Source organism: Opisthocomus hoazin, chromosome 4 (genome assembly GCF_030867145.1).
Source record: "Opisthocomus hoazin isolate bOpiHoa1 chromosome 4, bOpiHoa1.hap1, whole genome shotgun sequence".
NCBI lineage: Eukaryota > Metazoa > Chordata > Aves > Opisthocomiformes > Opisthocomidae > Opisthocomus > Opisthocomus hoazin.
In genome coordinates, this window is record NC_134417.1 from 86839176 (window position 1) to 86863337 (window position 24162).

The 24162-nt window shown below is 43.8% G+C and overlaps 1 protein-coding gene across 18 annotated transcripts in view; it reads left to right on the forward strand.

Moving 5' to 3' along the window:
* The window catches only part of KMT2C (lysine methyltransferase 2C), a 203103-nt gene that overhangs the window by 5692 nt on the left and 173249 nt on the right, over positions 1 to 24162 (forward strand). The window contains exon 1 of one of the 18 annotated variants that reach the window (XM_075419799.1): positions 13302 to 13633. The exons of the other annotated variants lie outside the window; for them this stretch is intronic. The gene's annotated coding sequence lies outside the window, so the exon portion shown is untranslated. Of the gene's footprint in view, positions 1 to 13301; positions 13634 to 24162 lie in introns of those variants that run through there. 18 annotated transcript variants of the gene reach the window in all.

The following is a 24162-nucleotide window of genomic DNA, read 5'->3' on the forward strand; positions in this document are numbered from 1 at the left end:
GTACCAGCCACGTATTGAAATGTTTGGCCAAAAGCCAGAAGGTACAGACGAGGCATGGCAGTAGGCTTCGTCACCGGGACGTGGCGTTGGCTCTTTGAAGGCCCTTCTAGTCCGCTGTAGAACAGGGCCGAGCTACGGGCAGCCGGGGCCCACGGGAGCTTTGTGCCGTTCTCTTCGGCAGCCCGTGCTGCGTGACTTCATCGTAGTCGTATTACCAAGCAATTCCCCAACTGTCTGACGTAGTTCGTGCGCAGGAGCCTGGCTTAAACTGCTCGCAGTACTCAGGAGCTGAGTGATCACGGGTAAACGATCTCTGTATTGATCATTTGGTTTTTAGTTCTTGATAGGACTTCTGTGATGGATGACTGTGAGAGCTGTTAACACCTAGTGAGTTTTATAGAATTGTTCTGCCGCGTTATCGAAGTTGTTGAAACGTTGATTAACGTGCAACGGTGCCTTCACTTGTGTCTTAAAGGTGAGTGAGATTAGGCTTAATGCTGGAAATAGATATTTTTCTATAACCTTAGCCTGCAGTTTTCACAATTTAAACCAGAGTGCACTTGCAAATGAAGAGTTCTTTGAGATTTTTTTTTTTACAATATTGCAGTTGTTAGTTTGCTAATGTTTCTATTTGATAATCCATTGAACTTCTGTAGCACTTGCCATGAGAGAACCTCCAAGAGCTATCAGACAGAATCATGTCAGACCAAGTGTGATGACAGTCTGTGAAATCTCAGCATATTAGGTATATTGGTCATAAGGCACGTCTTTGCAGAAGTAGGAGTAAGAACCCAGTCTCTTGGTTTCTACTCTCTGAGCCGTCTACACACCAGACATCCTTTCATCCTGTATTCAGTGACACGGGAGACTTTTCCCAGCTTACAACAATAAACTACTTCAATTTTCTTGGCTTTGCTTGTAGATATTAGTTTGTTTTTTTTCTTTCTTGTTAGCATGTTCAGCTCCTAGTAACTTCTTGTCATTGTTCTTTCGTAAGAAAAGTAGTTGGAAATGGATGTTTCTATTCTTTGTTGTCATTTGAGATCAGAGGTGGTTTTCCAAGGCAGTTGGCTTGCTGAGAACAGGTGAGCTCTGCCTTTCTCAGGCCAGAGTTGGGTTTTTCTTCCTCCTTGGCCTCTTGGACCCTCCTTGGCCCTACAAGAATGTTGGAGGGGTAGCAGGGTCGTGTATAACTGGGGAAAACATAATTTCTTTATCCACTACTAATGATCGCTCCCTTATGTTATTATACAGTGAAGTTGTGGATTTAACTTGTTAAGAAATGTTGTCGTAGGTACACGAAAATGTTACAAAATGGTAAACAATTAAGCGACTAACAGTTTCAAAATATACTGAAAGCTATTTTCCTTTCTGTGTTTAATATATTTGAGTATCAATTAATGCAATCTGTTTGATTCATATAGTTTGGATGAATACCAATAAGCAAGATTTTACTGTAGCAAATGCTATTTGCTAGGAACTTGCACTGAATTCTGCATTTTTTGTTTTCCTTTTTTACTCTTTCTTCCTAGAAGGATGGCACTAAACACCCCCATTCATGCCATTTCTGAGTTTGTCAGACGGGTTAGTCGAAGTAAGCTTGGGCACTGACTACAAGACCTACATTGAGGAAGTTCTGCTAGCAGCACTGATGCTTTCATTCTTTCAGAAGAAAATAAGACGAAGTAGGAAAAAGCCTTCAAAATTTTGAGTATTTATTGTTTCGAGAAACCTAGGCAGCGAGTGTGTGGAGTGCATCAGGTGGTTCTTCTCCCCAAACACCATAAACCTGAAGCTGGTTCTGGCAGGGAGAAGAAGCAGCAGAGCTGCCCTCCTTCCACTAGCAGCTGTTTGTTCTCTCCCTCGCGCTGACCCAGGCGTTTGTGTAGCCATGTGGTGAACTGTGTTGGGAAACTGAGCTGGGTTCAAACTAACCTGGCAGCGAAACGTGTTTGTGATAGCATGAGGGAGGAGGCCCGAGCAAGCGGCCAGGCTGCGGCGAGGCAGAGCTGCGTCTTTCGGCAGCGCTGCCAGCTTGAAGCAGGATCTGTGAAGCTGTAGCCTTGGTTGTCTGAGTTTTGAGGGTGTTTGGGTTTTGGGCTGACTCCTTTGAGTTCTTCACTATAGGAGCTCTTACAGGAAATTGTGAGAGAGATTTTTACAGCCTGTGGTCATGCTGTATATGCTGGTTGGTTGTTTTAAATAAAAAAGCTATTGAAAGGGTTCTTCACAGACGAGTTGATCTCATCTAACTGATTCTTGCCCCAAACATTGGCACTGATTAAATAAGGAACTTAGGTTCGCACTTTGATCCTCAGAATCATTCTTACATTGAATGTTCCAAGTACCCTAAAATAATAGTAGAAGTAAAAAGTTTTATGTTAATGATAGTTTCTGGTATTCTGAAATCTTCTTCCTACAGTATATAGGCGTCATAATAACACTGTATCTTGCTTCTTTCAGAATATTCTTCCCTTTCACATTTTTGGGAGTATTTTTATTAAATCAGACATGCACCAAATCCTATTGCCAGCCATTCAAATATAAATACATGACTACTAAATTTCAGCGCTGTATTTATCAACATTCTGAATGCTTTTCTTGAAGAAACTGTTGGAAACCCCATCAAACTAGAATGTTCCCCCCCGGCTTTTGGCTTTGGGCAGGGGGAGGAAAAACAGAGGCCTTTTTTCTCTTCTGCTGCATCATTACTGACAACAAATTCTTGCCAAAAATAGTTTAAATTAGGCTATCAGAAAAAATGAGCTTTAGGAAAATTTACCAGTTTTTTCTTTTGCCTGTTATATTTGGAGATTCCTTGGAGTGTGTGCAGTTGAATCATTTGTATGGCACAGTGAGATAAAAGGAAATTTTGGTAGCGGGGTTGTGGTCCAAATGTGCAGTCCTTGCCACTAAATGTTTACCGGCATCTTTATGTGATTGTTTGAGAGTGCTGTCTGGAAGCCTTGGCTAATCCAGAATGACTTCTGGAACATCGCAGGGTCTGTGGAACCCGGGCTATTGCGATGATGGTGTCTACCCTCCTGTCTGTGTCTGGCAGTGAGGACTGTCTGCAGTGTTCTTAGGGAGAGTGTTCGTGACAAAACATGATAGGATGGCTCCGTAGTGTTACTAATAAAGGGGGGAGCTTTGCTGTATTAGACTTTGGGAGATTTATTGGTAAGCTATTTCATAAATGTAGAATGTGAATTATTTAGGTTTTTTCTTGAAGTGTGAAGTTGAGAAGCACCATGAAGTTTACTGAAATAAAATGAATATTTAGTTTCACTACATCACCACAGATGAATGGAACTGTGTAGCCAAAGAAGACTTCAGGGTGATCTTGCTCATCCTTCTGTGTTGTGTGTCTGCACCATTTCTGACAAACGTTTCTCCAACTTGTTTTTAAAGTATTTGGTGAATGCAGTTCCACTGCATCTCTAGGCAGTTGGTTTCAGTAACTAATTTTCTGAAGTATGAAATAAATATTCTTCGCTGCTCATTAAGCCAGCCTTGTCTTGTATTATTCCACAGCTGAAACGGAGAACAAAATTTATAATAAACTTTTATTTCTTAGGAGATTGTCTCCTTTGTTCTGCACTGAACAAGCTTAACCTCTATAGCAACATAATGTTGACTTGCCTGATCTGTCCTTTGCTAGTCTTTATTAAGTTTCGCTTGATTGATAGAAAGCACTTTTCAATTTATCAGAATGATTTTTATTACGAACTTGTCCTCTAAAATGTTTGTAGCCCCTGCCTCAGCCATGTGTCGTGTGCACCCCTTCCACGTGTGTGAGTTTCCTTGTGCAAGTCCTGGAGGAAGGAACTTTCCTGCGATGTTCTCCGACCTGGAATGAACATAATTTGCAAATAAATACCCTTCGAGTGCTCTAGTTCATTGTTGCTGAGTTGTCTTAGGGCAATTTCACCAGGAGTGTGTTATGGAAGATGGTCACTCATAATTTAGAGATGACTTCTGTTTGTTTTTGAAGTACAGGGTGGATTTCTTCCAGTCCTGCTGACTTGAATTTCCCTGATTATTTAGCCTAATAACAGAATTAGGCTTTAGTACTAGCTACAATAAATCTGTTTTATGAAGGCTGAAATACGGAGAACGGCATTTGATTCTGTTTTGTTATCCATTTGTTCTTTAACGTTGTTATGTACTGACTTTTGTGGTTTTATTCTTACTTCTAAAATATTTCTGAAACTTTGTTTGCCTTTTATATTGCACAGTGGTAATAATGCATGGTGTGCTTTTATCTCTTCTGATTGTTATCCCTGACAGTTTATGCTGTTCCTTTATATTCATTAAAATGCCCTTGTTTCCATCCCTAATATGATTCTTTCTAGTTTCAGACCCTTATTACTGGCTGCTTTTGATGCAGCCTGTATTGTTCGTACTCCGTTTCCTATCTCTCCCCTGCACTGGAATACTTTGCCATTGTGCCTATTCTGGTACGATAACTGCCAGTCCTCCTTTAAATCGCATCCGCAAGAGATTCTAGCAACAAGTTCAAAGACTTTGTTGAAATTTGCTTTTCTTCTTTCAGTTAATTGAAGATAATTTTTTTTCCTTTTCCTTTTTCTACTGCTCTCATTTTTTCTTCCTTGGCACAGTGAACGCTTCTTGTTACCACTTCCAGCCAAATCACTGTACACATTGAGATGTTTAAAATGGAGCCTGCCCTAATAGAGTGAAGTGTGAAGTAACTGCTCTTCTGGCATCCTCAACTTTGTGAAACAGTTGTCCTCAACATTTTCACAAACATGTTGGGCTGTTTGCTCTGTTATTTTGGTTTTCTATTAGAAGTCTGGCTGATGAAGGCCTCCTCTTACCCTCAAGAGACATGCTCTGAAAGCTTCTTTTAGTTGCTTCCAAAGGCTTACCATCTTTCCCTCGGTTGGTCAGTGGAAGCTTTTCTCTCCTGGACTCTCCAGTTCCTTATTCTCTAGTTCCCATTCTCTGCTGCTCCTGTTTCTGTTTCTACTCCAACTTTTTTCCTTCTCTTCTTTTTTTTTTCCCCCTCCTTGTAAGAAAAGCAAATAAGTATCGTATTTTTTTCTTACCATGGCCCACTGAAGTGCATGAGGCTAGAACTTTGATTAGAAATGGGCCAGATGCTTTTCATTGTGAAGAAAGACTTGGAAAAGGGAATTTTGAAATAAAATTAAAAATAAAGAGAAAAGAGCTGTTCCTTTCAATTTCCTTAAATTTCACTGTTTATGAATTGGGCTAATTCGTGGCTGTGCTTGTGTTTTGTGTTGATTAGTGGCATGGCTGTAGCTAGCAATAGTATTCTGGCACCTGAAGTGCTCAGCTTCTTCACAGTGGCTGTGTCTGTGCTCGCGAAGAACCCAACAGGGAATGTTTGGGGTCACAGGACGCCTTCATCCCCGCTGCCAGGTTATTGCGGCGGTTGCTCGTAGGGCTTCGACCTGGGCCTGCCAGCTCTCTTCCAAGCAGTTCTCGGCCCTGGAGTTTCTCCTGGCTGTGCGCTGTTCCCAAAGTAGTTTACGTGGGGCTGCTTTGTTTGGGAGGTTGAGAATTCGATAGCATGGATGTACCTGTTCTGCACTAGTTGTCCTCAAGGCCAACATCACCAGCTATGTTTAACTTACCAGTATAACTAGAACTGGTGGGTTGTGGTTTTTTTGGTTTGTGGTGGATTGTTTGTTTGTTTGTTTGTTTGTTTGTTTTTAAAGGAGGAATTCAATGAAACTGACAGAATTCTCATCGGTTTTACTTTCAGCCTCCTGGGCAAACACTGTGCCACAGTTAATGTTCTCTAACCCGTAGGGAGGTAAGTTTAGGAAGAACAGCTCGCAGCAGAATTGCTCTAGAGGGAGCAGAGGAGATGGGATGTATAAGCTATAAGGCTCTGGGAAGCTCTGGCTTTCAGTGCTACTTCAGCCTTCTAACACACAGTTTTTCTTGGTTCGTGTTTTGCATAATTAACCTTACATCAGGCGTTCCTGGTAGAGATTTATACAAAGGAAAGAGCAAAACAGATTCAGCAGGAATTCTGATTTGTTTTTCTGCCTGTGTCTTGCAGAAACCCTTTAGGAGAGAACTGGCCCCAGAAATGGGGGGAGTAACTCAGGAAATAAATGATCTGTAAGCAAGATTATTTAAAGAAATTATTTCCCTAAGGCCTTTCATGTAGCAGGAAGGGTTGCCTTGTGGCTGGCTGTTCTGCTGCCTCTTTTCGTAGTGGAATGGGAGAGTATTCATTGTCCGGTCGTGGGCAGTGTGCAGCTTGGAGATACAATCATTTCTCTTTCGAATGTGTTTGTTGGTAAAGAGTAAATACAAAAACCTGGTAAAATGACTCACGTATTTTGTGTGCTCTACATGTGGCCTTCTCAGACAGGGTACAGCGGTAGAGGAGAACAGAGGAGGTTCTGGTGATTGTATACCTCCCTGATGGAAAACCAGAAAATCTTGGTCTCAAGGCTCGTTAACCAGACACCGTCAGTGGGGGGGAGTTAAATTATTGATACCTTACTGTAAATATTGTTTTAAGAGTATTTTCAGTTTACTTTTTTTCAATTAATGTGTCTTTTTCTTTTTTTCATTTTTACTTGCATTAGACTGTCTTGATAGACCAGAAGAAACATGGTTAAAATTATTAGCTCGACAGTGTTATTGTAAAGGCTTTTTTAGACCAACGAGAGTTTCTTGCCTATACTTAGTTAATGTGCTCAGGCTTCAACAAAGTGAAGTCATAACTGTCTTGGACATGTATAAACTTGTTCAGTTGAAGCTTGGGCTCTCAGCTGTCCCGCATCTTCTAGGGTACACTGTTTTCCTTGTTTCACTAGAATTTTGGAAAGTATTGTGATAGACATTTGTTAGCTGGCTTTTATCTAAAGACTATAAAGGTTGTTAGATCAAGTTGTGGAGTTTTTCTGATGGTTTTTCTTTTATCTTTTTTTTTTTTTTCTTTTTTTTTGTCCCTCAATACGTAGCCCAGACTGAAACTGGGGAACATACAGCTGCATGGATGTGACCATGTCATGTGGTGTGAGAGCATATTCCATAACAGCTGTTAGTAATGGGCCTTGGGGACAGGGCAGAGACTGAATTCTAGCTCCCATAGTCATGCCACCTAGGTTTCTTTTTCAGCAGTATTGTGCTAGTCGAGTTTCTAGCTGAATTGTTTCCAGTCAAAGCCTTGAAAGAATTATTATATTTATTTTACTATGCTGAAAGAGCTTACTAGTGAATAGGAGGAAGTATGCTCAAATTCTGCTGAAGTCTTTATGCTTAGTCAGAAGAGAGAATTAGGGACCTCCAAAGTTAATTCAGAAGGACTAAGTTCTGAGCAGGGGCCTCCTTACAGCCGTCTTAATAGGAAATACTAAATGAAGGGGTTTAGGTGTGATTTAGGCCATCTGAATATCACCTTAATGCCCCGATCTCTGTTGTCTGTACTTGGCTGGTTTGGGGCGTAAGTTATTTCGTGTAGGGTCCCGCCATCACACTGAAGCACTGTGTAGAATTACACAGCTATGTAAACAACAAACCGAACCTCAAAAATATTTGCAAACCGTTTGGGGAACTGACTCTGTTTGACCTGCTTTGACCAGGAGGTTGGGCTAGCTGACCTTCAAGGTCTCTTCCAGCCGGAGTTATTCTATGATCCTGTTCTATGAGCATCCTTTCTGATGGTCATGTCCATTATTTAGGTTGTACCCATTGCTTTTACCCAGTAAATTATGTGTGATAACCTTTGTTTTGTAGAAGCTGTTTTCCTGTATTGTTTCTGGAAAGAAAATAGCTTACTAAATCTCTTTGTTTCATTGTCTGTGTTCCTCATTCTCTGTCACCTGATACTTGCTTTAGCTATTAACCGTATGTAATTCCACATACACTAAATAAATTATTACTGCCTTACTATGGTTTTTTTTTTCTCCCCCCAGCAATAGTGTCACCTGGCATTCCAGATTTTCTTCTTAAAGGGTATTTTTAGAAGTTTATCTGGTAGAAAATTGTAGGGCTATTTCGATTACATTAAAGAAAATATGGCAGAATTCGTATTCTCATTGGATTTCCATCATGCACTGTTGAAAACAGTTTTGTCCTGCCTGTGGTAGCAGCTATCAACACAAGTCATTAGCAACGAGCCATTTTCTGATGGGCCGTGAGTGTTTAGGTGTTGCCTATTTTCTACCTCTTCTTGCATCTTCTTTTCGACTCGAGGTCTATTCATCTATGGGTTTTAGTCCATTCTGAATTAATTTGCTCACCCCTTTATTTCCGTTTCTGGTAAGCAGTACTCTGTTACTATTTCAGTTACGCAGCAGAGCTTACCCGTACCAGCGCTTAGTAGTAGTGTACGATGGACACAGGTCATGAGACTCTTGCCTTGTGTGCAGTGTTTCAGTAAGAAAGCACCACATGCCACGCTACTGAGACAGCAGGTAAAATAGTGCTGTGGCGAAAGTGAAGAAGGGAGTAAGGAAATCTGAGATTCCTAGAGGTAACACGAGATTGGAAGACCTGTATTTTTTCATTTCAAGTATTTTTTTCAGAAATCCTACTTAACCTGATACAGCCTATGCTTCTTCATTGATGTCACTGTTTGCGTTGTGTTACTGGGCAATATCTGGTGACACTTGGTGAGCTCAGGCTACCCTGAAACATCCATGTTGATGCTCTGTGGGAAGACGCCAGCCATAGAGGCAAAAGGGTGCGCTCCATCTTGTTGTGGAGGGTTTCTACCTCAAATTCACATTCATCAGCCAATTAAGTGTAGTGGTAGGCTTTGCGTTGGAATGTCCTGTTCTGCCATCTCTGTTGCAAGGACGGTAACCTCTGGCTGAAGCACGGAAGGATGTCAGGGAGGAAAGACACCTTGAGCCTTTTCAGTGATATTTCCCAAAACGTGTCAGTGAAAGCCATAAGAATAGACAGAATTTGATGCTTTCTATGGAGAAAGCTCTTTCAGTTAGCTAACTTACGTTACTGTGCAAATTTTATTTCTAATAGCATGCTTACTAGATCTTTGATGTAATGGCTTTAAATCAAATTTATAGTATATGTTAACGTGGGTGTGTAGTTAATGCACAAAATGTGTTTCTTGGCTGAATGACGTGCTGCTGACCCATCTTGGGTTCGAGATATGATCTGCGTCATGCTCACAAGAAGAGAGAGCGCAGGGAAGAGGAAAAAATATGGTTTGGAACCTTCAAGTTGATTTGTAGTATGGAAGCATAAAAGGGTGCTAGAAAGTAAATTGCCTTTACGTTTCAGTAGAGTTGCCAGGCTGAGGAAAAATATTTGAGTTTCCTGTCCTGCTTGGTGTTTTTTTGTAGCTAGATGCTTACGGCTTAATCTCAAGTCATTACGATTCTTCTAGAATTTTATTAGAAACCTGTTGAAGATGTTGGAAATAGCAGGTCAGCAGAAGTTAAGAAAAAGAATGCATCTTTGTGCTTCTTAATATATTCATCTTTGTATGTTTTAAAATCAATGAAGTACCAAATCGAATGTATGACCTAGCTGTTGTAACCAAGTAATAGTTCTGTTGTGAAGCCTGTGTCTCTTATTCGTAGATGTATTGCACCTGAAATTTAGATTGGAATATATTGGAGGTGGTGATGTATCTACGACTGAATTTTTATTGGTTGCTGTGAAGTAACGTTCTCCAAAGTTAGAAGCTGTAAATAGGGCCTGTCATAAAAAGGTAAGGCATGCATCGCTACATGTGTCTTGATTAACTCGAGAGAGTTGTGTACTTGAGTTAATCAGTTTGAGTTTGGAAGAAAACAGTCCAACATATGTATAGACATAAGTTTTTATCTTAATGATTAAATCCGTCACTTCTGTTGCTTACAAAAAAAAAAGTCTGTCTTAGGAGAGATGACTGATCCCATTTTTCCCATGTACATTTTCTTGGCAGAAGCGTTGGCTTAAACAGTTTCTGCCTTGCCATCGTGGTGACGCGCCTTTGTGGAGACATGTGAAGCGGGGCAGGGCCTCGATACAGACAAAATTGCTTTTGCCTCATGTCGGTGTCCGGCCCCGCTGCTTCTCTCTGGGTTACCCTGGAGCGGGGCCAGCCCACTCGTCCGCTTCGCAGCGTGAGCCGGCACAGCGCTGCGCAGCCGCAGGTCAGAGGCTGGGATGGAGAGGCCTGGGGTCGGGTCAGCTTCAGTCAGAATTCCTGCCGAGCGTGAAGCTCCACCCCGGTCTGTTCCGTCAGCTCATCGCGTAATCCCACGGAAGGCGACTTAGGGGCAGTTTGTGTGGCAAAGCAGTAATTAGTCAACAGGGCTGGTGCTGGACCATGTCTGACTGTGCTGTAGTAAAATCAAGTTTTGTCCTTACTAAGATTTTTATGGCAACTATTGTGCTTTTACAGTAAAAGAACTAAATCTCACATCTTTCACGTGGGACAAAATGGGAGCTCTGCATTCAGAGGTCTGGGGGAGAGCAAGGCCAGTTAATATGACTTCATACCTATTAGCTTGCATCTTGGGTCACGTGAACAGTAGGGAAAAGTACTGAGAGTAATTTATTATTATTATTTTAAGTAGCTGTTATTAAATTGCAACTTGTTTGTTCTAACATATTTAAACTTGTCAGGTGACCCATTACCTCCTATATTAAAACATGCTTTTTTTTTTTTTTAGAGTGTAACATGTTTGAAAATATCTACAGGTCTAAGGTAGAGCAGCTCAAACGACTCTGTGAATTTATGGCGTGTCCGTTATGCTGCAGGGGATTTCACCTCGGAAGGTACCGCACCAGTGTTGGAGGGGAAGTTTATACGAATAGGCAGTTAGCTGAAGTGCAGTAAACCTGGTGCTCTAGCCTTGCTTAACCTGCCAAGTATAAACACAGAAACTCATTTCATAGAATCATAGAATGGTTCGGGTTGGAAGGGACCTTAAAGACCATCTCGTTCCAACCCCGCTGCCATGAGCAGGGACACCTTCCACCAGACCAGGTTGCTCAGAGCTCCATCCAGCCTGGCCTTGAACACTGCCAGGGAGGGGGCAGCCACAGCTTCTCTGGGCAACCTGTGCCAGGGCCTCACCACCCTCATGGTGAAGAATTTCTTCCTAATATCTAATCTAAATCTGCCCTCTTTTAGTTTACAGCCGTTCCCCCTTGTCCTATCACTACACACCCTTGTGAAAAGTCCCTCTGCATCCTTCCCCTAGGCCCCTTCAGGCACTGGCAGCTGCTCTAAGGTCACCCCGGAGCCTTCTCTTCTCCAGGCTGAACAGCCGCAACTCCCTCAGCCTGTCCTCGCAGGAGAGGTGCTCCAGCCCTCTGATTGTCTTCATGGCCCGCCTCTGGACCCGCTCCAACACATCCATGTCCTTCTTATGTTGGGGGCCCCAGAGCTGGACGCTGTACTCCCGGTGGGGTCTCAGGAGAGCAGAGTAAAGGGGCAGAATCCCCTCCCTCGACCTGCTGGCCACGCTTCTCTTAATACGATTTGGAAAATACACTTTCTGTCCTCTGTTGGATACCTTCCTTGGTTTAAGAGGAACTTGGTTCAGTTCATCTCAGAATGACTGGTTAGAAAAATGCTTAAACTATGTGGAGATGCGCATCCGAGAGGAGTTTGTCCTGTTACACCTGAAGGGCTGTGAGTGCTGAAGGGAACAGGCAAGTGGACTGATGTCTCGGTAGCGGTTTAGCAATTCACCGCTCGCTGATTGGACCAAAAAACCCGACCCTTACTGCGAGATAAAATATTGACATTTACCATCTTCCCTCAGGTTTAGACTAAACATATTTAACCTTCTCATTGCAGCAGAGTAAGAGTGCTAATGCGCGTGGTTCCCAGAGATACGCTGATAAGGGGTAGCTCGATAGCTCCTTGTACCTAAATAGATTTATGTGTCCGTGCCTGTACTAGCGTGGCACGATGGCCCTTGTACAACGGTTACTTGTTTCAGAGTAAACACCTGGAGATTTTTTTTCATGTGAGTGCTTTCTTTTTAAAATCCTATCTTAATCTCTGGAGAATTGGTTTGATAAAAACTTTTCCTGTAGGCCGGGCACCTGCAGCGTGTTTCGATTGAAAAGGTAACGACGGGCAGCGTCGGTCGGCTCCCTCTGCCTGGGTGGGTGACGCTGGGTGGGTCGGCGTGGGGCCTGGGGTTTGTCTGGGTCAGTCCTGGAGACGAAATGGTCCTTTGGGGGTCCCGAGCGTGTTTATGGAGAATTTCTCTAACCGGCACTGACAAGGCCATCCTGAACTTATTTGCTTGCCCGCAAAGGCGGGTGCCCTAGGTTAAGTGTGTCCAGTTGCAGCTTGGTGCAACAGAAGAGAACTGGGTTTAAAAAGAGAAAAAAAAAAATCAAACGAATGAGAAAATAGATGTAATGCCTGGTCTTGTTTTTGTTTGGCAGAGAAGTCAGAGTATTGTTGTCAACTCCTCAGCCTGTGTCCTGGAGATGTCTGATAGCTAAACAGATTTTAAGAAAACTTGTCAAAGATCGACAGAAGCCAACGTGACGCCGCGGCTGTGGGGAGCGGGACAGGGGCAGTGGTGTTACCCCTTCGGCTGGCGGGCCGATGGGTTTGCGATCGTCGATCGATACCGGTGAAGTGACAGCTGCGTAAGGAGTGCTGGAGTTGGTTTTCTCCCCATAGAAGTAAAAAGAAAATTGGCAGGGCCCGTTTGGAGGACGAGGAGAGAGCCGTTCGTGGATGGACGTTTGTCCAGCTTTCTTGCTCAGCTCCCCTTTTCCAGACGGGCTGTGGAGCAGCCTGGAAAATGTTAAATGTTGGGGGGGGGGGTGTGGAATAAGCGTCAGTCCCCGCAGTCAGCCCTGCGCCTTGAAGGCCGAAACCCCCTTTTCCCCGGAGCAGCCCCGCAGAGCCGAGGAGGGGCCGTCCGGTAACTTTTCAGTTGCGGTGCTTTGTTAGCGGGGAGGGAGGAGGCGGTGGGGCACAGCTGCCCCCCTCTCCGCATCGCTCCGGAGGCGCTTCCCGGGCGGGGGCTGACAGCAGAGACGTGCGGGGCCCCGCGGCGTCCCCGCCGCGGCGGGGGTGCGGGGCGGGGCAGCCTCCGGCGGGGGCGCTGCGGCCGCCGCTCTCCTCGCTGGCGCCGCGGCCCCGGCTCCTCCGCGGACTCCGCTCCGCACTTTGGCGGCGCCCGACTGCGTCGGATCTACTTTCTCTCGCTCGGCTCTTTTTTTTTTTTCTTTTTTTTTTTCTTTCCCCCCCCCCCCCCCCCCCTTTCCCTCCTCCCCCCCCTCCCCCTTTCCCCTCCCCTCCGCTCCCCTCCCCCTCCGGCTCCAGCCTGGTTCGGGGAGGATCCCGGAGCCAAAGTTCCCCGGCGATCGGGGCTGTGGCGGATCGCTCCCCCCCCCTCCCCGGCGGCGCCGCCATGGGGGCCCTGTAGAGCCGCGCCCGCCCGGCCGCGCCGAGGCCCCGGGGCAGTGGCCTGGGGAGCGCTGGGGCTGCCAGAGGAACATGGCTGATCGCGGGCAGTGCTGAGCAGGCGGTGTCTCCGCGCTCGGGCCGCGGCATGTAAATAACTTCTCTTTCCTCCGGATCGGGCGGGCGGGCACCCGTGCCAGCCCCCCCATCTTCCAGGGGGGGTGGTGAGCGGTTCCGCGGGGCTGGGCTATGCCGCGCAGGAGCGATTCGCCGGGGGTGAGTACGGCTGGCCTTGAACTTCTTTGTATGGAGGGGCGAACTGTGACAGCGGGCGGGGCGGGGGGGTCCCCGCCGCCGGGACCGCGGCCAGAAACTTGGCGGGGGACGCTCGGGAGAGGGGGGGTTTACCCCGTTTGGTCGGGGAAAAAGAAAACCAAACCGCTGCTCGAATACAGACGTGGCTGTGTAGGTTCGGTAGATAATCCTCGACCATTAAAAAAAAGAAAAGGGAGGGTGGGAGAAGCACCGAGCACAAAGCGGAGCTGGGGTCCGGCCCGGGCCGAGCCGGCGGGCAGCGGGGTATCCCCTACCCCTACCCCTACCCCTGCACCAACCCCTGCCCCTACCCACGCGTGTGCCTGCGCGGGGGCACGCACGTCGCCCCGTAGCGTGAGGACTTTATATGGTTCGCTATCGCACAACTCCTTTCCCCTTCCCCCCCCCCCCATATTTTTTTAGCACTTTCATTTCCTGGCGCGGATGGTGGAGTGATGGAAAATGAGATGGGATTCATTTTTCTGCGATGTTTTGAAGCGCTCTGCGCAGGCTGTTTTTGAAAAGGGTGCTATTTTAGTTCTGCGTAATTTCAGAGCGTACCTGTGTGCTGTTAATTTTAGATAATGCTCCCAGCTGCCTCTATCCGTAGTTCTAAGTTAAAGAAAAAAGAGCACTTTTGGTAATATTCTGTGTTCCTAGCGCTTGGTGGGTGTTCAGACCACCGTATATGATGATTTTTGTATGAGCGGTGAGCAAATAGGTCATAAGTCAAAGTAAATGTTATGTAACTGGCTGGCTGTGGCAAACTTGATCCGAACTGTAAAGGAGAAGGAGGGTCGGTTTGGTTTTTGCTTTTCGGTGTGGCCAAAAGGAGAGGCTGGCTGTCCCTTTTCTTTCGGGGGGGGATTGCTTTGTAGCAGGTTGATTTAAAAAACAAACAAACAACAAAACAGCCCATGTTTTAAAAATGTGAGCCAGTCAATCTGTATGGTGTTTTGTATTCTCGTTAGAAACTGTTTCAGCTGTGTACCCAATTCTGGATACTAAATATTGGGTATCCACCAGTGAATCATTAGTTAATACTGTAACCAGATTCGTTACATAATTGAAAAACGTTCCCGAGTTAGTGTAGTTCTATTATTTAACTTGGCTGTTTTCTAGAATAGCGTTATTTGGCATAGTTGGAGTTCTTGAAGGAACTGAAGATCAGTGTGAAAATAATTTGGGGTTTTGTGCATCTGAAGAAATAAAGCAGTAGTGGGTTAATACTCCTATTGCAAAACTGAAACAAATAGACATTTAGAGGTTCTCGGTGACTGTGGAGAATACTGTGCATTGAAGTAAACACAGTTACTAAGCTGGAGCTTACAGGTAGGGTCTTTGTGCTTTTTGTACATCATGGTGATGTTAGGATGTTGGGTTTGCTGTTCCTGCATGATAAAATACACTTGCTACAGAAAAAAACCCTGCAGCTCCTAGACTCTAGTGCAAATATTTTAACCATCGACTTGCAAGACAAATAGAAGCAGAAGACAAGATACACTTTTCTCAGTGCCAAGGCGATCAGCTGCATCTATCCTAGCAGTTCGTTAATCTCACTAAGGACTACTGTGCATTTATTTTTGAAGTATTTAGTGTAAGCTTCCTTTACCACTTTATTGTAAATGTTCTTTCTTTTGATCAGATATTTGGAGTTTGAGTATCTGTAGTTTTTAATTGCTTGCCTCACTTGCAGGTCGCCTTTGTAAGCAGTTTTATGACTCTGCTATTCTTAAGTTCTATGTATTCCGTTCAAAGTAATATGTAATAATCTGATGGCGTTAAATCCAGATGCTTTTAGGGCAAATTACTCTTCATTATTTTTGTAGGAATTGTTACTGAATTTTGGTATAACTATTTTGTCAGACTACGTATTCAGTTGACTTCTATCCTGTTTTTCCTCCTTCTTTTTTTTCTGTATTATTCTTTCCCAAACAGAAACTCATGCAGAGTTTTGGCAAAATGTTCTTTGAGAGTTTTTTGGGGAGGAAGGCGAGGGGTGGCATTATTGTCATTTACATAATATGCCAGTAGAAAGTAGTTGCATCATGTACCCTTTCTTAATGTGGCTGTTCATTAGACTTGCCTGAAAATGATCCCTTAAAGGTAAAAGGCTGAGCAAAACTGAAAAGCAGCCATGTATTGATTTCTGCTTTTGTTTCAGGCTGAAAGGACCATTCAGCATGTGCTTTGCAGGGTATTTCCAGCCTGAAATGTAGTCAGCTGTTTGAAAATAACGGTATAAATATTCTTCTATCATCACTGCTCTCAAATCTTATGGCTTTGCAGGTCTGTTTGCCTGTTCTTAAAGTGTGGAGAGAAAATACAGAGTAGTGTGTACTTTGTATACCGTTCAATATAAAATATGCAGCCCAAGAAGAAGGGAAGCTGGCTCTGGAGTGTTGTCAAAAGCACACTCTAAAAGAGCTGAAAGATACTTTATTATTTTTTTTGGGCCATTCCAATTTTAGTAATTACTAAGGCTTCTGGAAACTCTAGGAGGTAGTTGTTTTCAGAAAGACGTATTGAAAACCAGTTTGACAGTGGGCCTTTAGCTAGTCTTTTATAATTCTGTCTTTCCTTTGCAAAACCCTTTTGGCGTGTTGCGGTGCTCTGGCAGTATCCCAGCACGTGATATCACAGATATCCGATGTCTTCGTGCGATTCGTGGCATTTGCTGTGCACTCTGGGGCGGCTGGGTTGAACCAGGAAACGTCACAGAAATATGGTAGGAAAAGCAGTGTGACAGAGAAACAGCCACGTGGTACTGGGAGTAGGTGAGCCCCTGCTGCGTAAGGGCATTCAGATCTCTGTGTTTGGTTGTCTGACGTGGAACGTATTCAGCAAACTGATGCGTCTTGGACGGAGTGGTCTTCACAGAGTTTTTTCCTAATGTCTTATCTATAGGTGCGTATCAATAAGAGTGGCAAAACATCGCAATTAGGCTTTTTCCTTCAGAAATTTTAAAAATAGATCATAATTACATGTGGCCTTGTTAGGATTTATTGTTGTCTCAGAGCTGAGGTCCAATGCCAGGCATAGGTGATGGATTATATGATATAGATGATATTGCGCATACGGAGGATATTTGACTCCTCCAGAAGATCTGTTGGAAGCTAGTCATAGCGCATTGCGTTTCTCTCTGTCTCTTTGGTGAGGTCTCCCTCTTGTCTGTATTCACTGTTGTAATGTTACACCGTAAGCGTGGTTTGTGCTCACGGTGCTTTTGTAATATGGGTAAAAAACAAAAGATCTCACATTGGCTACTTTGACCTGTGTTTTCATCCTGGTTACCAAGCACTGGAAGGTAAATACTTGAGTAACATGACTTAATTAGACACTCATAGAAGATGAAGGCATGGAAGAAGAGTCTGCTTGTGTATTTATTTGTTTAGTCAGGACTTGAAGTTCTTGGGTATGATTCTATTTCAGGGATGAATTCTTTGTTTTAAATGGAACTCAGTGTGTTCCTCCTAACCACTAACACTTCCATATGGTTGATACTCCACATCACTCTTTCTCTTTTTTTTTTTTCTCCTTCTTTTTTTTTATTTGTCATCCTTATTTTTAATTTCTGTGCCCCACATGCCCCAGTGCTGTGAATGGAGAATGTAGATTGGATTTGTAAGACTCCGTTCAGGAAGAAGTGCATGTGAGAGCAGGTTTTTACTGCCTGATTTATAGTTAGGCTTCTGCCCAAAGAGCTTATGAGCTGAATTATGCTCTTGCCCCCTGTTAGTGTCTAACATCAGACGCTGTAGAGAAAAATGCGACAAACTCTGAATTGGGCAGTTATGGAGTAATCATTCCATGGGGGATCTGTTAGAGGTGGGGTTAGACCGGGAGGAAGGAGAGCTGTTTTTTTTCCTGAATTCAGAAAACCTCAAGCGGAATTCTTATTGATGCTTATAGTTCTGCAGAAATCTGTGTTCTTTGAATGAAATTACTTGTGAGGGTATTGAGTTTGACAGAACTGTAAGGTTCTTTCCAAGCCTGAGGACCATGGTGAAAGGTTATGATGTAACTGGCAGAACAAAGAGAATGGGGCAGGGGGAAGGGATGTGGTGGATGGGACTACGCGGGGACCGTGTACCTGGAGCGATGAGGACTAAGGTTGGAGCTTTGTTTTAGTCACCTTGCGCTTCCACTTGAGTCGGGCGATTTTGGCAATACAGTTCTGTAGCACTGAGAACGAGTTTAACAAGCAAGAAGATACTGACATGCGATGAGTTAATGAGTCTCGACTACTTTCTCATCTTTTCAAAGGTTACTTGATCTGGGCCAAATAATAGGTGGTGTGCTAGGTGTTGTCAGTGCCATGTCAGCCTTGGCTTGCCTTCTGTTCAAAAGCTTTAGTCATGGCAGAAATCATTCATTACATGTTCAGAGCTGTCATAAAATGGAGGTCTGGATTGAGCAGTAAGTACTCTTTTAACCTTTGACAGACTCTTTCTCATTTGAAAAATTTCACTTTGGCTTTAGGATATTTTCGTAGAAGCCTGATTGCATGCAGGAATGGGTACAAAAGCAGGGTAGAGGGCTTTTGGAAGAATCGTGGGTTTGCATTGATCAGAAAGGGGAACCCAGAGTTACAGGAATGTAATTTTGAAGACAGATGAAAGATTGAGGATGAGAAGCGTAGATTTCAGTCTGTCTCTTTCACCTTAATTCATCTTGGTGCAGTAGCTTGTCTCTGAGCAGTCTTTCTTTTCAAGTGCATTTAACCATCTTTTCCCTTCCATTTGTCCCTTGTCATCTTGTTTTCACCTTGTTAAAGGAAGCTTTAGTTAAACAGTTTCAAGGACACCGTAAAGACAGTGTTGCACAGCTCCAGAAGTAGCAACTATTACAGTCTGCAGTCTAGTTCTCAGAAGAAGAGAGTGATGGTGAGGAAGCCTGGAAGATTTCTGAGGTGGTTTGTGTGGATCAGGGTGCAGTCTTGCATGAACGAATTCTTGGAACTACTGGACTGGTGAGGGGAGTCTAGCCTGTGTATTTTGTTTCGCTTATATATTAGTCTACCAAAGGTAAAATCATTGAGTATATCTTCCTCACCCCCAATATATTTGTCTTTGGGTAGTAAAATCCACCTAGAATGCTGTAGAATGTTTAACTACAAGGAGTTCATAAGTTAATAATTTTCTCTCTTTCATTTTTTGGAAACACATGTAGCTATTGAATCTGTCTTGACGGCCGTGGTTCGGTTACTGAGATGGTTATGTCAGTTCTCCATAGAAAGTTTTGGAATCCTAGTGCTGAATCGGTGAATAGCAACTATTTTAGGCCGTTCTATTGCCTCCCTTGGGGAAGTTTTGAAATCGGTTGACTTCTGTTAAGTATGTCACCGGAAAGTCAGAGTTTCTGAACTGTGGTGTGTAGCCAGAAATTGCTGTTGCCAGTTGTGACATCTGCTGCCATCGCCCGATGATGAAGATTGTTTGTTTCTGTTTCCTCTGGTGATAGCCGGGAGAAATGAAGTTTGGGGGGAGGTAGTTCTCCTGATCATTGGTAGACCTACATAGGGTTCATACGTGAACAAGCCTGTATTATATTTATGTATTTATTTCTTTTCTTATGGCTGCCTAATCTTTGGCATCTGCTGCTGACAGCTTCACCAGTACTATGCAGAGGTTTTCATTATTGATGGCTCTGGACCTCCAAATAGAGAACTGTCAGTGAATAAGTACTGTATGGATTCATTTAATTATTAATCAGGATGATAGTGTTCTCTAAGGTACACAATTCTGTTTCAAAGACAACTGAAGTCAATAGAAAATTTTCCATTGAATTAAAATAGTCGTGAGAGTAAACGCTCATCAGTATGAGCAAGAATTCGATAGCCCAGTCTGTTCTGTATCTACTGTTTTGAATAGTGCTAACCGATTGCTGCTCTGCGTGATCAAGAAGTGTGAGGAACAGGATACTTTAGAAAAAACAAGCCAGACATTGCAGAACAGTGTTTCATTCTTCAAATTGCAAGAAAACGTGAGGCTAGTTTTCTGTCAACTTAGATTCCATGAAACAGTGCTAAGCTGAAATCCTAACAACTGTAAATTGCATGAACTTGTTCTTGATTTCTGTATCATTCGTTCACTGGCCAGCCAGGCGTGTTTTCCCCCCCCTGCTTCCCGATACCAACGGGAATCACAGTCCTGTTGTATGGAGAGAAAAAAAATGAAGGGCACTTCTGGGCCACTCAGTGAGAACTGGGCTTGTTTGATTGTGCTCTTCCAGAGCTAGACGTGTATTTCATGCCTCCTGAGACCCAGCCCGCTGTCTGAAACACAGCTTCATCGAACACACAGCAGTATGATAAGTCCTGATATTATGTGTTAAATTTTATCAGAGCGATGTAGGACTGGATAATTTTGCATGTAGGACTCCACATCCTATCCTTGTACTTTTCACCGTCTCCTGTGCCCATATTTTCTCTTCAGGTTAGGAAGCAGGTGCAGGAGAGCTACTTATTTGGCTCTCCTGCCAAGTAACGCGTGTTTGTAGGTGAAGAGCAGAAGATCTTTTCTGGGGAAAGCTGTCTCAAAGATCTCTTTTGTAATGGAAAAGCCAGTGATAGTTGTGGTCTCTTCAGCGGGTCGTAAGGGTAATTTTTTTCTGACTGTTCCATAGCATTCTCTGAGCTTGAAATTATTTGTGAGGAATTTGGAAGGTGTGCTGTAGTGCAGTGCTGGTGGTGTTATGACTATTAAGGCTATAAGAGAAGCAAGGATAGGGGGAGAGTGATTGCATCTTACCTAATACTGTTGTAACTGGGTAAAACAGGTGAGCTTCTGGGCACACCTGAGGAAATAGGTGCTGTTTTTTCACAACGTGTCCAGCTGCCCCATAAGCACTTAATGTCGGTACAGAAAGCACCTGCTACATCTGGAGTCCGAAATCAATTCGCAGAACCTTTTCAGTGGTTGCAACCTATACTGAAAGAAGCAGTGTCTTGGAATAATCTCTCCTGGAATCTCCTCTTCAGTCCTTCCAGCAGCCTCCGAAGCCTGCTAAACTCATCAGAATTAAACTTTCTACAGATCATCCTATACCTGAGCAGCAAAAGTGAGGTTTGCCAGCAGAGCTCCGTGACCACCCTGCTACGCACACTCCAAGACAGAATCACCCAGATCATAGGATTCTGCGTAATGCACTTTGTCTTTTACCACATTTCCTCATGAATCTTCACCACATCCTCACGGAAAGTGGGTTGATGAAGTTAAGCAACCCGTAGGTATGAGGATGAACTTGCCCATGTTCAGTGAACACTGACTGTCTCTCATAAAATTCCATCCTTAACTCTTTGGTCCTGGTGTTGAAAGATGCACGCCACAATTCATCAAAAAGATGGGCCTGGGTGCCGACAATCAGGACTTGTGGGATGGTTAAAGTCATGGGCCTCACAAATTGACAAATGATGAAATACAGTCGTACTCTTGTCCACCGCCCTAAAGCTCAACTCTTTGACTTCCACAGATAATAAATTGCCTCTTACTCCATCCCTTTTCCCTAGGAGACAACCATCTTAGGAGCTTACCCTCAGCCCTCTCTCTCTACAGGCAGTGTCCACCTGTGTTCTCAGATAGGTTCACAGCTTTAACTTTGAAGGCTGGGGAATCTGCCCAGTATGCAAATAAAGAAGAGCTTTTGTGTCCAGAACTTTTGTGTTTGCTGGTTGACTGTATTACTTGAGCCAGAGTGGAGGACAAAATAAACTCCCCCAAATCTCTCTCTGTAGTCCTTGAACTCTACAAGAAGCAAAAAAATTATAAATTCCCTACAAAAAGTAAGGTTAGAACACTGGTATACTAGGATTGGATATTATTTCAAATTAGGAGATTGCAGCAAAACGTCACCTGACTTTCCTCAGTGACATGACACGTGATGCTTGGGTTATTTCTGAGGCTGTGCAAGGAATTTGGTGACTTAGGAGAATCCATTGAGCTGCCAGAAGAGCTTAGCGATGCTTAAATACAAGAAAAATAGGTGGTTTTCTGATGTGAAAGCATCTTGTTGAAAAGCATGACTGTATGACATGAAGCTCTCTGTTCCTGAGGATGTTTTTTTACTGTGGTAGGTAATGACTGCCTGACTAAGGGAATCTCTTCTATACAATATGGGCAAAGCTCCTAATGAGCCATCCACTGAATGGGAAGGTGTATAGGATGCTCAGCCATTTTCTGTGCTTTTCCTCCCCCCTCCCTCCCACCGTGCAGAACTGATTCTCTGTGAGACTGCATTAGAGTCTCTGGACGTCAGAAATCAGGAACAAGTCTTTTAGAGGAATGAAACTTTTATAAACCAGTAAAGGCTACATAACGGTGTGTTCACTATTCACAGATCAGGATGTTGGGTAGAAGCTGGAAATGGAGGTTAGTGTTGTTGAAGATCAGTCTTTAGGTGTGACAGTAATTTGGGTAATATGATGAGGTTTGTTTTCCTAGCTCTTGGTTCAGAGTCTGTTTGTAAGGCAATATGGAGACATTGCCTGTTTCACAACAGGAGCTACAGTGGGTCAGATCAGAGATCTGGATGTCCCATCGTCACGTTTCCTGCAGTGGCTAATACCAGATACCTAGGAAGGAAAATAAGGAAAGGGTAATTTTGTAATGGTACTTCCCTGAACCACTGATTGCGGAAGGTTAGGAAAGAGTTGTGGGATTTCTGGAGTCAAGGATGTTATCTCTGTGTTCGATCTGTTGAGCATGAGACCTCTCCTTTGAATGTGCCCAGCCTCTCCTCAGTCATCCAAACTTCCCGCATGCGGAGCATGGAGTGCCACAGTGCAGCTGTGTCTTGTGAGAAGAACAGCTGCCTTTTACTTGGGATCTGCTTGAACCTTCTACCTGCTAGCATCAGTGCCACGTAGTATGTGTTGGAAGAGGTGGTAAATGCTAATTCTGTGATCACCTTTGCAATGTGAATTGTGATTATAATTATCAAGATGCATGAAAATGTATGCGTGGGAAAAACAGACCGTATGCTTTTCGAAGAGATGCACAAGTACCGAAGACCTGGCTGAGAGCACCAGGCTACATCCATGAAACTTTGTTTAAAATGAAAAAATTGTGTGTGTATATGTGTGAGGGGATGGCTTTTTGAAGGCATGAAGAGACCAATGGACTCCAGAAGCAGGATGTCTGGCCTGATTGCAAGCTTTCTTGTCATTCTTAGAGCAATACATTTTTTCACTTTTTGCGGCCTTAAGGAATCAAGAGATCTTGTTTTCTGATGTTAAATGTCTATGTTACATACCTTAGGTTTTGATTCATTCTGTTAGTTAAAGAATATTTGTATCTGGGTGATGAGCCTGTTTTATATCTACTATAAATGGACTTAACTATTCTGCTTGGTGTGGTTCCTGGTAGAACTGGTTGCCAGTGAGTTTAGGTTTCACACTTGAGCTTGCTGATGTCTGTGGAGCTACAGATCTTTAACCCCCTGCAGTGTATTAATGGTGCTTCCGGGCAAAGCTGCTGCAGCTGTATTTCTTTATTTTTCCTTCCTCGATGGTACTGCAGTGGCCAGTTTGAGCGTTAGCCACCAAGTGCCAAGGTGGCTGTGTGGTAACTGCAGTGGCATTTTGGTATCTCATTGACCGGGTCACGTGCGAACCCTTGTTAAAATATGATGAAAGTATCCCGTGTTGTGTGTTAGGTGGAGCCGAGGCCGCGCTTTGCGCTGGACCCTCTGTTACCTTCACAGAATCACAGAATGGTAGGGGTTGGAAGGGACCTCTGTGGGTCATCTAGTCCAACCCTCCTGCTGAAGCAGGGTCACCTACAGTAGGCTGTAGAGGACCTTGTCCAGGCGGGTCTTGAATATCTCCAGAGAAGGAGACTCCACAACCTCCCTGGGCAGCCTGTTCCAGTGCTCCGTCACCCTCAGAGGGAAGAAGTTCTTCCTCATGTTCAGATGGAACTGTGCTGTGTGTTTCGAAGGGTCTCTTGCCTGTGAGGCTGATGGTTCACCACCCTGGACCCCGGCCTCGTTCGACCCTCTGCTGAAGGTGCACTGCCTTCAACTGGTTTTCCCTGACTCGTTTCTTCTCTTACATCGACGGATGATTAAATGTGAGTAAATGAAAATGGCGTCTGCTTTCATTTAAAACATAGTCTTCTAAAGGTAAATATGAAACATGAAGCTCCTGTTGTTGACGGGGGGGTGGCTCATATTTTTCTGTACCTCTGCTTTTTAACTACTGAAGACTGTTGGTTTGTTGTTTTTTTTTTTTGTTTTTTTGTTTTTTGTTTTTTATTTAATTAATAACCTAGTCTTACAGTTAGAGAACCAGCATGCATTATGTTGGTAGTTTGCCATGACCACCTATGGTAGTACATAAATAATGAGAGACTAACAAAAATGTAGGACTAAATTAAAAAAATCAAAAGGATTTAGTTATGCTCTCTAAGACAAGCCTTCTTATCTTGCCTGGAAGGAGAAAAAAACTGGGCTGTTCTTTAGGATGATTTTTTGTGAAACATGGAAATTGG